The following is a 15,668-nucleotide window of genomic DNA, read 5'->3' as shown; positions in this document are numbered from 1 at the left end:
AATATATCTGATTTCTGACATCTTTGACCTCTAAACTCTTTTAAAAGGGCTCACCTGATTAGGTAGGGCCACTATGATGATCTCCCTTTTGATTACCTCAAGTTCAACTGGTCTTAATTACATCGTCAAAATTTCTTCACCTTTGCCATACACGCTAAACTAATCATGTGAGTGAAATCTCATTCACGGGTCCACCCACACTTTAGAGGAGGGAATGTCATAGGGTATGTACACCAGGGGACCAGAATCTTGAGGGACAACTTAGAATTCTACCTCCCACACCTTGTATCCAGCAACCTTACTGGCTAATTATTTCAAGTAATATATCTGTAGATTCACTGAGATTTCCTAAATACAGTTATATTACATAAATATAATAACAATTTTATTTATTCCCAATTGTTATACTGTTAAAACTTCTTTCTCTTAACTTATTGCACTGGCTAGAACCTCCAGTTAAATGCTGAAAAGAAGTAGTGAAAGTGGGTTTGTTTTTTGTATCATTGTATCTCAAGTGTTTAAAATAGACATAGTAGCTTTTCAATGAATATTTTCAAATGAATAAATGAATGACAGTAAAGCTGAGAGATGGGGAAAATTGGTTCCTGCTTGATCATTTGAGCATCTAAATATCACCATGTCCTAAGTCATCCCCAACCATGGACTTTTTAATTACATAAGGTGATAAATTTTCCCCTCCCCACCCGCCCACCCCAATTTTTAGCTTAAGCCAGATTTTTTTTGTCAAGTTCAATCAAAAGTTTTAAGTGGGCTCCCCTGGTGGTGCAGTGGTTGAGAGTCCGCCTGCCGATGCAGGGGACACGGGTTCGTGCCCCGGTCCGGGAGGATCCCACATGCCGCGGAGCGGCTGGGCCCGTGAGCCATGGCCGCTGAGCCTGCGCGTCCGGAGCCTGTGCTCCGCGGCGGGAGAGGCCACAGCAGTGAGAGGCCCGCGTACCGCAAAAAAAAAAAAAAAAAAAGTTTTAAGTGATATTAGATCTCCTGACCCACAGAATAACATGAGTGAAAAATATTTGGGAGAAAATTAATTATTATGCCCAATGGAGTTACTTTTTTTTTTTTTTTTTGAAGAGAACTTCTGGGAATTCAAACATGTTCAAATATGTACCATATTAAGAAAATCCTCCCTTACATTCACCTACCACTCCATTGGTCCCTCCCCCTACTCCACTTTTTTTTTTTTTATAACTAAGCTTTTAGAAACAGTTTACTCATTCTTTGTTCTTTTCATATAACGGTCCTCAGCTCATGATAATCTGCTTCTAATTCTACCAAACTTTTCTTGGTAGGATCAGTTGTGACCTTCAGGCTGCTAAATCTAATGGACAACACATCTTATTTGCCATAGTTGACCACTCCCATCTTCTTCCCAAAAAATTGCTTCCTTGTCTTCTGTGACCCCATGGTCTCCTGGCTTTTCTATTATTTCTCTGGTTCCTCTTTCTAGTCTCCCCTGGTTGCTTTTCCTCCTCTTAGGACCTAGTCCATTAACCAGAGGGATATGCTAAACCACCTGGAATCAAAGCAGTACTCACTAACACACATAAGCGAGCCAGTTTAATCATAAAGACAAAGCCATTTATATAAATGTTTTGTTTGTTCATTGATTTGATATATGTTGATGTATGCTTGTTGTATGGATCTGTGGTCAGTCGTAGGCCCTCCTCCCTTCTTTTCTCTTCCCTTCCTTTCCCTTCTCTTCTCTTCTTATCTCTTTATACTCTCTCAGGAATCTCATACACATCCATCCTTTCAATTATTAAATGCATGTTGACAACTTCTGAATTTATATCTTCATTCAGGTCTCTCTTAGTTCCAGACCCATATATCTGACTGCCTCCTTAGTATTTCCAGATAGCTAATACATAGACATCCAAAATTGGACATGTCTATTACTGAACTTATGGTGCCAAATCTTTTCCTCCTCCAATGTTTCCTACCTCATTAAATAGTCCCACCATCCTCCTAGTTGCTCTTGTCAGGAACCTAGGAATCATCAACCTAGGAATCATCCTTTACATCTACCTATTTCTTAGTCCCTTTGTCCAACCAGTCACCAAGTACTGTCAATTCTGTCTCCAAGGATACTTCTCAATCTGTCTACTGCTCTTTGTCTTTACCACTACCACCTTAGCCCAGCACCTGCACCACTCAGACACTGTGTTAGTTAGCTCCGGCTGCTATAACAAAATACTGTAGACTGTGTCGCTTAAACAACAGACAAATATTTCTAGCAGTTATGAGATCTGGGAAGTCCAAGATCAAGGTGCTGGCAGATTCAGTTCCTGGTGAGAGCCCTCTTCCTGGCTTGCAGAGAGCCACCTTCTCACCGTGTCTCACTGTGACAGCGATATCTCTCACTCTTCCTCTTCTAATAAGGACACTAATCCCATCATAGGGGCTTCACCCTTATGACCTCATTCAAACCTAATTACCACCCAAAGTTCCCACCTCCAAATGCCATCACCTTGGGAATGAAGGCTTCAACATATGAATTTGGGTATGGGGGGCACAAACATTCAGTCCATAACAGATACCTTTCTAGCTGCTAGTGCCATACATTTTCTTGGTTATCTCCGCTAACTCATTCTCCACAGAGTGGTCAAACTGATCCTTTAAAAACATGCTTGTGTCATCTCTTTCCCCAGAGCCCTGTAAAAACTTATAATAAAGTCCAAACTCTACCATGACCTGTAACTCCCTGAATGGTCTGGCTTAGGCCTTCTTCAGCCTTTTCTCTCTTCCCTCTGCTTACCTAGCTCCTTCATGTCTCAGAGTTTCTTTCTGCTGGCTCTTTCCACTGCCTGGGACTCTTCACCACCACTATTCCCCTTCCCTGGCCAATTCCTATTCATTTCTCAGTTTAAATGCTGCTTCCATGGGCAAGGATTCCCTGTTCACCTACATTAAGTTACACTCACCTTTACAAGCTCTCATAGCTTCTTTTACTTTTCCATGACATGTATCCCAACTGTTGAACATTTTCTATAATATTTGTTGAATGTCTCTTTTCTGTACTCCCTCTCCAAACCACCCCCAGATTGTGAGTGCTATGAGAGCATGAACTGAATCAATCTTGCTTACTGCTAGCATCTAGGACCCAGAAACATCTCTGATAAATATCCACTGAGTGTGAATGGATGTTTGGATGTTTACTGGAGAATGAGGATGACGGTAGGGGGTTAAGGAGTGTTGGTGTAGGAACATTTTCCCTACCTCTTCATTCTAATAAGAGATTTAGAATCAGAATATTTCTTCCACCATTAAGAGGAGTCATGACTTTGACAAAAAATTAACCTAATTCTGGGGACAAGTAGTGAGTAACCGAGGTAGCCTCTAACATACTGGGGCAAAAGGCAGGCAGCTCAGGCAGGCAGTAAAGAATCAGACAGCCAGAGAGGAGAGCCATTTCCCTCTGGATGCCATTAACTAGAGGGATATGCTGACCACCTGGAATCAAAGCAGCACTCCCTGGCACGCATCAGTGAGCCAGTTTAATCATAAAGACAAAGCCATTTATACAGGCTTTTTGTTTGCTCACTGGTTTGATATATGCTTGTTGTAGGGATCTGTGGAAAAAAAAGCTGTCACTAGTCTGACCTTCAATTTTTGTGTATTAGACACAAAAATACTTACATTTTGTAAATGTGTCCTGTATGCTTTCTTTACCATTTCTTTTGCTGGGCATATTGAGCTGTAAAATAAAGTTAGGGTAAACTTAGAAGAATGGAAATAGGCTTTTGCATATTTATAAAGGAGGAACACACAAAAATAAGCTATACATTTTCTAAAATACTGCATTCTTGCAACCAAATATAGGAACTGTCTCTTGGATTTGTGAACTGGTAAAGAATACCTGAAATAATAAATTAATCTAATTGATTATTTACTAAGTTATTAAAGACTTATTTCCAAGCAAAATCTTCCCTACAAGATGTCTTTTTCTTATAAGTATTGAGAACCTTCAAATTCCATACTTTTCGAGAAAGCCTTAACTTTTCTTTGGAGAAGAAGGGGAATCTGATATTTTTTGGATTCAAATAATAAGTAATTCCACTTAACATAATTCTTCTCTTTTTCAGTAATTTCTTGGTGTGGCATTCCCACAATATAGTGTAGGACAAACGGCATGGGACCGGAAGCCCTTAAACCTGGCTTCTGATTAGAAATCGGCTGCCACTGCTAAAATGTTATCTGTCTCAGCCCTTTGGACCTCCATTTCCTCATGTGCAAGTGAAAAACCTCTTCCGTTCCAAAAGTCTTTGATTTCAAAGATGTTTTCTTTCTTTTGAGTTTTTCATTATTTTTATTTTATATAGATCCTTAAAAGTTAATAAATAATAGTGTGGAAGGGGAAAATACTGTTTTAAATCTAAGGCTAGATTTTCAGAAATAAGACTTCTAGATTGAAATCAAATTCTGACTGAGAACTTGTTTTTATTAATGCTCAGGAATTCACAGAAGTAAAGAGAATAGGGCAAGAAAACACAGATATTTTACTTCCTGGTAGAATCGGAATCAAAATGACCAGACAGTGGCATGAGAATTAAATGGCCTTTCTGATGCATTTTGGTATCCAACGAAAGTCCATTATATAATTGCAATCCATTGTTATACTAATCTTTTACTCTGGATTATGTTGTGAAATTGTCCTGTTTCCATGATACCACTGTTTGTTGTTGTTGTTTTTGTCTCTGTTTATTTTGCTTCTAAAATATTTCCTGTTTTATTTTTTTCTCTATTTAAAAATATTACATAGCGGTATAAGAATTTGTATTCCTGCTGCTTAGGGGGTTCTTTCTGTGTGATGGTTGGTGTTGAGTCACGTACCCAGTTGATGTAGAGGGTGGTTCTTGAGGAAAATCCCTGAGAGGCCAACCATGGCTTCTGTTTCTCTGAAAATATATGGTTTCTAAATTGCCCATAATTTTCCTAGAAAAGTTTAAATGAAATTTCTCCTTAACCTAGAGAAGTTTTAAATGAAAAAAATTTTTTTTCTAATAGATGTTTAACCATTGTCTTTTCATTATAGAATAGCATACTTAAAAAATAATTCCATATAGTTATTACTTAAAATACTCCAATTGTAAAATAAGCCAAGACTATCATTATCTAATAAATTAATAGTGACTTAACAAAAATCTTGAGCCCTATAACATATCAGTGGCAAGGCTTGAAAAAACATTAGACTAATTGGTTACTCATTCTGCTTAATGTGTGGAAGAAAGTGGTTTATGTTTATAAGCACTAGTTTGTCTTTATCTTTCATTCAATATTCAACAAGTATTTACTGAGCTCTCAGCTCACACCAGGCATTGTTCCAGGTACTGGCTGGCTGAAGTGGTAAACAAAACAGACAAAACTCTCTGTCCTCATGAAGCTTAACATTCCTGTGGGGGAAAGACAGATAATAAGTAAAACATATGGGAGCTTAGGTGATAATAAAGTCTAAGGAGAAAAATAAAGTGGAAAAACATATAGGACATGGTGTTACAATGAGAAATATGGGTGTCATGGAATGTCTCACTGAGAAGGTAAGATCTGAATAAAGACCTGAAGAAGGTGAAGGAGTTAGCCATTAGGATATGTGGGGGAAAAGCATTCCAGGCAGAGGGAAGAGCAAGTGCAAATACTCTGAGGCAGGAGCATGCCTGGATTTAGGAACAGTGAGGAGCCCAATATGACTACAGCAGTGAGAAATGGGGGGACTAGGAGGAGATAAAGATAGAGAGGTAAGAGTGGGATGAGATCAACTATGGCCTTGCCAGGACTTTGTCTTCTACTGTGAATGAGATGGAGCCACTGGAGTGTTCTAAGCAGAGGAATGACATGACATGACCTGACTTAAGTTTCATCAAGATCAAGCTGATTATTGGGTTGAGAATAAGCTGGTGGGGGACAAAGGCTAGGAGACCTTTGCAGTAATCCAGGCAAGTAGGATCATTGCACTATACAACTCCAAGAAGCATCATTCACCCTGCAGTGTCTGAGAATGGTGCTTTCCATAATGAGCAGTGTATAGCCCAGCAGCTGTAGTTAGCAGCTCTGTAGGCAAGATGGCTTGGACCAGGGTGGATGCAATGTGAGTGGTGAGAAGTGTTTAGTCAAGATATACTTTGAAGGTATATCTAGAACTAATAGGTAGAACTAATAGGATTTTCTGACATGGTAGATGTGGAATATGAAAGAGTCAAGTATGATTTCAAGGTCATCCATTAATTTCATGAATTATTACTATTCATTATACCAAATACCATTTACTAAGTGGGAGTAATTCATATTTATTTTTTAATTCAACAAGCATTTATTGAAAGTCTACTATGTAGTACATTGTTCCAGATTCTGTAGGATATTTTAAAAAGTACAATAGCAGCAACAACAGAAAATCCTGTCCTGGAAATAATTATAGCTTAGTTTGTTAGACAAAGCCTCCATAGATAAAAGAACCAATACTGTAAAAAGCGACATAAGAAAAAATATGATAATGGGACCGATTAAATGGTATAACTACTTCTCTAGGGAAATGGTCCAATTTGAAAATAATTTTACATTTGTCAGGATATGCCCATATTTCTGATTGCTATACTCTCCTAACCTATTCAACAATTTATTCACTATTTTCCAATAGTAACAGGACTCAGTGTTTCCTGTTCCAAACGCAACTAGATATGCTATATGGTTGACTCCTGCTCCAGGAGGAACTATATAAAAGACTTTATGTCTGAGGTAGGAATTACCTGTTTTATGTGACCTTCTCTTGCTGATGTCTTAGGTTGCATTACTCACAGTTTGGTTGAGAATTCACAATTTTACCTTGGCCCCTAGTTCTTACTTGTCCAACTTCTGACTTGCAAATTTTCATACTTCTGACCATTTATCTTACTTGCAGCCCTTTGGTTTTCGAGAACTTTTGAGATTTTGTGACTTCTCATGCCTCACTTCACCCACCTCATTCATAGCCATGTCTTGCTGCTTCCTGTTCTGTACTTTTCATTAACACAGCTTTCCTAATAATAATGAGATAGTAAAGATTATAATAATGAGTATGATATCTAACATTTTAAAGTACTGACTATGAGCTAGGCAGTAAGTGATGCTATTTAAGTATACTTTAAATGTAATCCTTATAGAAGGTCTGTGAAGTGGGTGCTATCATTATTCCTACAAGGAACTGAGCTTTAGAGAGCCGAACATGCCTGAGGTTACTCAGCTAGAAAGTGGCAGGTCTAGGATGCAAACCCAGAGTCCATGAAGACTACTATGCAATAATATGTCTTTTGTACCATATGCATATTAAACATGATTCTGAGGGAGTAAAAAATGTCAATCCCAACAAACTTCTCTAAACTCTCAAAGCCTCTATGTTTAATAATTATCCTTCTAATGTTATGGGTTTATCAGTTTTTAATTTTCCTAGTTGAAGTTAGAGATAACATTTGCAATACAGTCCTATTTTTAAAGGTATTGATAGTAGAGTTGGGTTTGCATGGCCCCAGACACAGGTACGCACGTATGCGTACACTGCACGCAGGCTACCAAAGTAGCCATTGAAAGTAGAAATGACAGTGGGGACTTCTAGGAGACCAAGATCAAAATAAAAAAGAGAGGAGGGGGCTTCCCTGGTGGCGCAGTGGTTGAGAGTCTGCCTGCCGATGCAGGGGACACGGGTTCGTGCCCTGGTCCGGGAAGATCCCAAATGCCTCGGAGCAGCTGGGCCCGTGAGCCACGGCCGCTGAGCCTGCGCGTCCGGATCCTGTGCTCCGCAACGGGAGAGGCCACAACAGTGAGAGGCCTGCATACTGCAAACAAAACAAAACAAAACAAAAAAAAAAAAAAGAGAGGAGGGAAAAGGAAGAAAACTAACAAGTGTTTATTGAGCCTCTCATGTTATCAGTTACTGTGCTAAAATGCTCATTTAATCCTTACAACAACTTTATCATTACCCTCACTTTACATTGGAGAAAAATTAACTGTGAAGGGGATATTACTCCTATTTGACAGATGAAGAAACAAAGGATTAGAAATTGGGATCAAAATCACAGAGTTAAAGTGTCAAAGCAGGTTGAAAAACCCAAAATTAGCTGAATTCCAAAGCCTGTGGAATTAATCATTGCAGGTGGTAGACAGACTCTAGGGTAGCCCCCATGACTCCCACTACCTGGTGTTCAAAACTTTGGGTAATTCCTCCTTCTTAAGTGTGAGCAAAATTTGTGACTTGCTTCTAAACCATAGAACATGAAGATAGAATATCATTCTGTATTGCTAGATGACTCACTTTAGAGAGTTTAGAGAAACGCCTTGCCGGTTTGATGAAATAAGCAGCCATAGTGAGAAAACCTATATGGCAAGGAACTGCAGGAGGCCTCTAGGAGCTGAGGGCAGCCCCCAGACAGCAAGAAGCTAGGGTTCTCAGTCCTACAATCACAAGAAAGGGAATTCTGCTAACAACATGAATGACTTTGGAAGCAAATTCTCCCCCAGTCAAGCCTCCAAATGAGAACACAGCATAACTGATGTTTTGATTGCAGCCTTATGAGATCCTGAGCAGAAGACCAAGCTAAACTGTGCCAAGACTCCTGACTCACAAAATTATAACATCATAAATATGTGTTATTTTAAACTACTAAGTTTTGTACATAGCAATAGAAAACTAATACACCATGCTACCTTGGTTTTCCCTATCTTGGAGCACAGTAAATTATTAGTAAATGGTAGTTGCTATTATGGTAATCAAATGAAAATGTGGAATATCAGTGTCAAAGAGAAATGTAACAGGGCAATCTAACAGAGTTAAATAATTGTTTCCAAAGTAATCAAGCAGCTGATTTAGAAGATGCAAACATCTTCTAACACTAGAAATGTTACAATATTTCACGTGATAATAATACACTCAGTAATTGTTGGGAGTAATATACAAGTTTTCAGTATTCCATCATTTTTTTAACTTTATTTTTTATACAGCAGGTTCTTATTAGTCATCAATTTTATACACATCAGTGTATACATGTCAATCCCAATCGCCCAATTCATCACACCACCATTGGCTTTTCTTTTTAATACTGAAATGATTCAAGGGATAACAAGTGAACATATTAATTAATTTGAAATTTATCTACTTCTAAATTAAATTACTTGTCCAGTTAACAGTTTTTTGTTTTGTTTTATTTTTGGCAAACCTGATCATTACCATTTACTTTTACATTTAGATTCACGATTATGAACTGTTCTGTGGAAAAGTAAAAATAAAATCATGCTGGATCCCTGAAAGAACTAAGTGCAATACTCAGTGTGTATTTTCTTCCTATGGTATGTTATCTACAGATGGATGAGGAAAGCAAACCAGTCTGTCTTCTTCTAGTGTCTGGGAGATACTTCGTGGCTATTGTCTAACCCAAGTGCCAACTACAGCAACTTGGAATCCTTTTGAAACAAGGTGGGGTATAATATAAATGCAAATATTTTTTAAAAGGCCAAACTGCCAGTTTTAAGGCAGCTTTTAAACTATTGTTGATTTCCTGATGTTCCAAAATATAGGAACCTGCTATATTTCTTAGTATAATCTGTGAACTGATTCCAGATTTAAAGTGAATTATTCTCCTTTCTGGCCTTTGATGAAATTTGGTGAGTCTTTCCTTGATATGTTCATAATGTAAACTCATCTGGTTTTATATGAGATTGGGGATTTAGAGGATTTCTTATTTTAAAGTTAAATTTAGTTCATATTGGAGATTGATATTCTCGTTCTCCTTATTACAAAACTGTAGAGAATTGAATTTGAAAAACATACTGTAAGAATTTCCTCTCAGCTATTTTTGTTGCTTCCTTCTCTTTTGTCCTTCCCTTCCCCCAACTTTAGCTCCTTAGTGTGTAAATTATTATTTCACAAAGAGTTATGTTTGCAGTTTTCAAAGTGACTTCTTAGAAGTGAAATTTGAATCATTTTTTTCAATCCCCAAAGGTAAGACTTATATTTTCACTTTTGATTTGTTAAGTGTCTTATAAATGCCTGAAACTTTGATATTTTTAGGCAAAGAAATAATTTCAAAATTGAAAGAAATCTTCCTAAAATTAAGACGTAAGCACTCAAATGGCCCTTTCCTCTCTTTTAAAAAATATCCTAAGACATTCCCTTTCTTGTGGATTGTATTTTATTGGATTAAGATCACCAGCCCTCTGAAACCCGGCTAAATTGGATTACCGTTGAGAATCACAGGGAGGAGGTATTAATAATATACACACACTTCAAGCATCTCAGTCAAATAGCAGGAATAACTGATTTCAGTGCCAGAGAAGTTTGATAGGTGCCTGGAAGGAAGGCCTGGAACTAGGGGAAAACTTAGAAGAACTTAGTGAGGGAAGGCCTCGAGAGAGAGACAATGCAGTTTCCAGAGTCCAGTGGATTGTTGGGGAGGGGTCACCTTAAACCTTTAAAAGGACGCTTAACTGGGAAATTCTGAGCAGCCTTCACTTTGAAGGGGGTGAAAGGAGAGGTGGAATGTTGTGGAAGTATCTTCTTTAATAGGCGCTGGGTGGTTGAGAGATGCTTGGAGTCAGTTGGTCTGGGGGGTGGGCGAAGGCCACCCTGAGGGTTCGCGGACCGTCCCTCGGAAGGCGGCAGACGGCACCTGGCTGCCGCCGAGAGCACCTCGGGGTGGGGGAAGGGTCGTGGGGAAAAGTCGAGTTCAGCGTGGGTTTCTCTCTTTGCCTGGAGGGCTATTAGAATAGATTAGAGGAGGCGCCGAGCAGCCGCGCGGGGTATTACCCGCTCCGGGGGAACGCCGGCGGCGCCAGCGCCGGCCCCGGCCTTCTCCTGAGGCGGCGAGAACTACCCCCCGGTCCGGGCCGCGGCCTCCCGCCCCGGCGGAGCCGCGCGGTGGATTGTGGGCTGGGGGCTGCGGCGGCCTCACTGCGGCCTCGGACACTGTCTCCCCGGACCTAGCCGGGCCGAGGCAGGCGGGCGGAGTGAGGGGAACCAGTGGAGCAGGGAGCAGAAGCGCTAGGGTAGTGGTCGCGGCGCGGCGGCGGCGGCGGCGGCGGCTCCTCTGGAGGCCGGGGATGTGGGAGAGGCGGTGGCAGGAGCGGCGGAGGCGGCGCTGCGGACCTGGGGGAAACTGCTGGCTGACAGGACACCCGGGAGAGACGTGAGGGAGCTGCCGCTGCCGCCTCTCACCCCCGAGCGGAGCTGGGCTCGAGAGGGCGGCCCTGTGCTCCCCCAGCCGACTAGCCAGCCGGCGCGGGGCGGGGGCGGGAAGCCGGGCTCGGGCCCAGCCGGGCTCCGGGCGGCGGCGGCCGCGGAGCAGCAGCCTCGGCGCGACGTGGAGGGTTGGAGGCGGCGGCGATGCACTAGGCCTCGCTCTGGGGCTGCTGCCCGGGACCCGCAGGTAGGTGTCGGGCCGGCCGCACGCGGCCCCCAGCGCTTCGCGGCCCACCCTCACCCCGACCTCCTGTAGAGGGAGGACCGAGACCCCACCCCCTATGTCTCCTCCCCTGCCGGAGCCGGCAGAGTTTCGGTCACAACTGACCAGCGCCGAAGCTTCCATTACTCCCGGCCACCACCACCTCCTCTTCCTTCTTACTCTCCCTCCGGGATCGGGGCCGGCAACTGTGCTCCTCGCTTCCAGCCCGCGGCCGCTACGCCGTTCTCGCCCCTCTCTCCCCTCTCGGGGATCCGGGCTGTGGAACCGCCACCACCCGCCTTAGACGCTGCCCCCAAACTTTGCCTTTCTTTTTCTAGCCGGGCCCTTACCCCTTTTTGATCCTACTGGAATAATTTAAATTTAAAAAGTCATTTTTTCCCCCTGGCGAAAGCCAGCCCAGAAAATAACTCGGTGTTTTGCAGTTTGGCAATTTAGCTCGCAAGCATTTGTTCAATAATTAATTTTTCTTCAGTTATGTGTCTTTCCATCTCTGCATTGGTACAAAGGCAAGCCTTCCCTGCCCTCCTGTCGTTGACAAGGGAACTTTTGCCTCCCCATTATAATTAACACTTGGTCTGTCCGTGTACTGAGTTCGGGATGGTATTTTTAGAATTTTGGTTGACCCGGGTTGCAGTTTTTTTTTAAAGTTCCCCTTTCACCAGCTTTATTTTGGTCTTTATTGGGGCTCTCCTTACTTTCGAAGAATTAAATTGGAATGTTTTTGTGTTTTGCTTTTAATTGGTTCTATATCTGATTTGTCAAACCCCAGGGCAATCTTAAGAGTAAATGCTTACAAGGCAAGTGATGTCATGATAGTATACTGAGATATGTGTTATTGTGGTAACTTAAACTGCAGATTTTGATGGACAGTCAGGTTGACTTTTATATCTGATGAAGTGTTCTAGTTGGAAAAGTACCTTCAGAGCCTTAATGACTTCTAAGCAGTTATGATAGAACAGATGGAATGATGGGATTTGTTTGTTCGACTGTATTTGTATTGCAGTCAGAGTCTGATTTCCTAGAAATAGGTATTACTTGATTGTTCATAGTGGTCATCATTGCTAATGATATGTTTTGGTAAAAATGATCAATGCGTGCAAATTTTGGTCGACTGATAGTTGTGGTTTGAGGGATTAGATGTTTGAGATTTTATTGTGATTTGGCTGTTTTAAAATTATGCTTGTTAATTTCAGAATTATTGCACTATCAGGACAGACATTACAATCTGAGGGTCACTTTTAAAAGAAATAAATGTTTTATGGTTTTCTTTATAAAGAATGCATTCCAAACTATAAAGACTGTTCACATTTTCTTGTTGTTGATGATATTAATATATTTTGGTCTTGGAGAGGTATTGTTACTCTAACACTGGGCTTTCTGAAGTGTTTTCCGTTGCTTTTAAATTATCCAAAGTTTACTAAGAAAAGATGATTAAATTTGCATATGTTTGTTTTCTGGAAAAGTTAAGGTTTATTTCTGAATAGGTATTAAGTTTTTATGTCAGAATTAAAATCAAATCTTACATAACTCTTGAAATGGCAAACTGCAGAATTTGCTCTTAATCACATTCCTTTCCTATCAGTAAAAGTTGATTAAAATTCTTTTCCTGCTTTTAGCTTTTTACATACTTTATTGAGTAAAAGTACACTTATTTAAAGTGTTAAATTCATCCATTTTTAGTATATTTACATAACTGTGTAACCATCACCATAATCTAATTTTAGAATATTTTCATCACCCCAAAAAGAAACTCCCCATACTCCCCACCCCAGCCCCAGACCTAGGCAACCACTAATATACTTTCCATCTCAATGAGTGAATTGTGGTTCACTCATAAATAGTATCAGCTCCCTGAAAAGTTTTTCTTTTAAGATTAATTTCCATGTTTAAAATAGTTCTGGACAGGAAATAATCAACTGATCACTGGTATTAATAAGTGATGTTTTAAACAGTTGATATACTGTTTGGTTGTATTCCTCATGGATTGCTATAAAGAGTGGAGAAAGAAAAAAGTTAGGATTAATGACTTAAGTGATCTCAGGAGGTGGTTTAGTCAGCTGGGAGTCAGTAAGTAAAAGTTGAAGGAGTATTTTTGCCATTGGATATTAGGGCTGGAAAAGATCTTAAAGGTCATCAGCTTACTTCCTGCTTGCTTCGCAAATAGATGGCAGGAACCAGATGAGGAAATCTGAAGAGTGGAAGGTTGAATCTCTAGAATGCATGGCTCAAGAACCACAATGAGACAATGTAAGGCAAGAAATGGGGATTTGCAAGTTAGAACTGTTTAGATCCTGTGTATATATAAGTATGTATGTATATATGTATGTAAGTATTTGACATTTTACTAGCACAGTAGGGAGAGAACTGGACATTCCCCAACTTTGGGATGGAGGGGAAGAGGTGACAGTAGATGCGATTCATGTTACAAAATCCTCTAAAATGCTTTAACCTAAAGGAGGATGGCATATATATTATTTAGCTATCTTCTTGTACTATTACCATCTTATTTTTAAAAATCCAAATTTTATAAACAAAATTAATTTTTTTTTTTGTGGTACGCGGGCCTCTCACTGCCGTGGCCTCTCCCGTTGCGGAGCACAGGCTCCGGACGCGCAGGCTCAGCGGCCATGGCTCACGGGCCCAGCCGCTCCGCAGCATGTGGGATCCTCCCGGACCGGGGCACGAACCTGCGTCCCCTGCATCAGCAGGCGAACTCTCAACCACTGCGCCACCAGGGAAGCCCACAAAATTAATTTTTAAAAATTATACAGGGCTGGTTGGAGACCTCCTTTTTCAAAGACCCAGGACCCTAACATCTAAACCAATGGTACTAAAATAGGGACAGTTTTGCCCTCTAAGGAACGTTTGGCAGTGTCGGAAGACATTTTTCATTGTCACAACTGAGGGTGCGGTGCTATTGCTAAATATCCTAGGATGCACAGGACATGTCCTACTCCATCCTACCCCCCACACACAACAAAGAATTATCTGACCCTACATATCAGTAATGTTAATCCTGTAGTTTGTGTTATTCTGGTAAGGGCCTGAGCAAATGTTCGTGACTCCCACCAGATTGGAAAATATTTTCAGTGGGCATTGTTTGGTGGGTTACATTAAACTTTAAGTCCTCTAGCAATTCTCTCTCTTTGCAGGGGGAGGCGGTTGAGGGAAAATTGAAAGGAAATCTGTGACATAATGCAGATATTCTTTAGTCTGTTTAGTTGTCTTCAAATCTGAAGTAAAAAAATTTTTTCCTGAAAATGGCAGCCTTACTTTACTGCAGATTTGAACTATTATGTTTTGAATTGTTTGTTACTGGTGCATAGGTTTTTGAAATTGGAAATAGATAAGTATTTTCTCTATCTAGATTTCTTTTCCTGGTAGCTTCAACTACGAAGAAAGGAGAGAAAGTAAGCTAAAGTGTTTTAATTAATTGTGTATGTTGTGATGAAGAAAAATTCAAAGCTTGTACATGAATCTCATCTTTTTTTTTTCTTATGGGCCCCTTTTGACTCTAATTTCTTTATAACAAGCTTAATTTGGTGAAAGAAGAAGAAAAGATTGAAAAGTTGGAATCACTTTTGCTATTTACCAGCCTTATGACTTTAGATAAATTACTCAATCTTTCTGAGCCTCAGTTTTCTCATCTATGAAGTAGGAATAGTGATAATTCCTGCATTATAAACTTATTGTGAGAATTAAATGAGGTAATGTGTGTTAAGATGCTATGTCAACTGTAAAATACTATATGAGTTAGTTAATGTACCTGAAACTAATATAATGTTATATGTCAATTATACCTCAGTTAATAAAAAAGAGTTACTTGTTTCAGAAGAATCAAATTAGATGGTGCCAAAGCAGGAATATAGAAAGCTAGGCAGAGAATAGTAACTGCTGTCAACCTCTCTAGGGAGAAGAGAGAAGTTCTAAGAATATATTGCTAACAAACTAGTAAAAGAACTAGTATTATCACCATAATCTGGAGCTCTTCCAACTAGGGGCACACTGACTTCCTTCAGTAGCACCTGAGGGTATCACTATTACAACACAGTATAAAACTGATTATTGGGCTTCCCTGGTGGCACAGTGGTTGAGAGTCCGCCTGCCGATGCAGGGGACATGGGTTCGTGCCCCGGTCTGGGAAGATCCCACATGCCATAGAGCGGCTGGGCCTGTGAGCCATGGCCGCTGAGCCTGCGCGTCTGGAGCCTGTGCTCCGCAACGGGAGAG

At 40.6% G+C, this 15,668-nt stretch overlaps 1 protein-coding gene across 11 annotated transcripts in view; it reads left to right on the top strand.

Annotated features, from left to right (window-relative positions):
- The window catches only part of VPS54 (VPS54 subunit of GARP complex), a 165,598-nt gene that overhangs the window by 41,468 nt on the left and 108,462 nt on the right, over positions 1–15,668 (top strand). For 7 of the 11 annotated variants that reach the window (XM_032652359.1, XM_032652360.1, XM_032652355.1 and 4 more), the window contains exon 6: positions 9,343–9,454. The exons of 1 other annotated variant lie outside the window; for it this stretch is intronic. The gene's annotated coding sequence lies outside the window, so the exon portion shown is untranslated. Of the gene's footprint in view, positions 1–9,342; positions 9,455–10,901; positions 11,403–15,668 lie in introns of those variants that run through there. 3 more of the 11 variants (XM_032652365.1, XM_032652363.1, XM_032652358.1) reach the window with 2 other exon arrangements.

This window comes from Phocoena sinus, chromosome 13, assembly GCF_008692025.1.
Source record: "Phocoena sinus isolate mPhoSin1 chromosome 13, mPhoSin1.pri, whole genome shotgun sequence".
Classification (NCBI taxonomy): domain Eukaryota; kingdom Metazoa; phylum Chordata; class Mammalia; order Artiodactyla; family Phocoenidae; genus Phocoena; species Phocoena sinus.
The sequence above is the reverse complement of the archived record's forward strand: the minus strand, read 5'-3'. Positions and strand labels throughout refer to the sequence as shown.